Genomic DNA, 296 nt, shown 5'->3' with positions numbered 1-296 from the left:
GCACGGGTACCCCACCTCTGTTTGGGTGCCCTCCTTGCGAGGGGGTGGGTGCTGTGGGTGCCGCGGGGGGAGCAGGAGCCGTGGGAAAGCACTTTGCAGGCCTCGCCAGGGAGCGCACGGCGGTCTGGAGGGTTTTGGCACAGCGCTGCTGTGCAAGCTATAAATAGGAGAAGGGCTTCAGGGCAGAAAAGGGGTCATTTGCTAGGCGAGATCCCCCTGCGCGCACTGCTGCTAAGCTCTCCCCAGCAAGACACCTCTAATGAGGCGAGCCCGGCATCCTGCCGCATCGTGAATGT

Source organism: Fulmarus glacialis, unplaced genomic scaffold, assembly GCF_000690835.1.
Source record: "Fulmarus glacialis isolate BGI_N327 unplaced genomic scaffold, ASM69083v1 scaffold26717, whole genome shotgun sequence".
In the NCBI taxonomy this organism is placed as follows: domain Eukaryota; kingdom Metazoa; phylum Chordata; class Aves; order Procellariiformes; family Procellariidae; genus Fulmarus; species Fulmarus glacialis.
The sequence above is the reverse complement of the archived record's forward strand: the minus strand, read 5'-3'. Positions refer to the sequence as shown.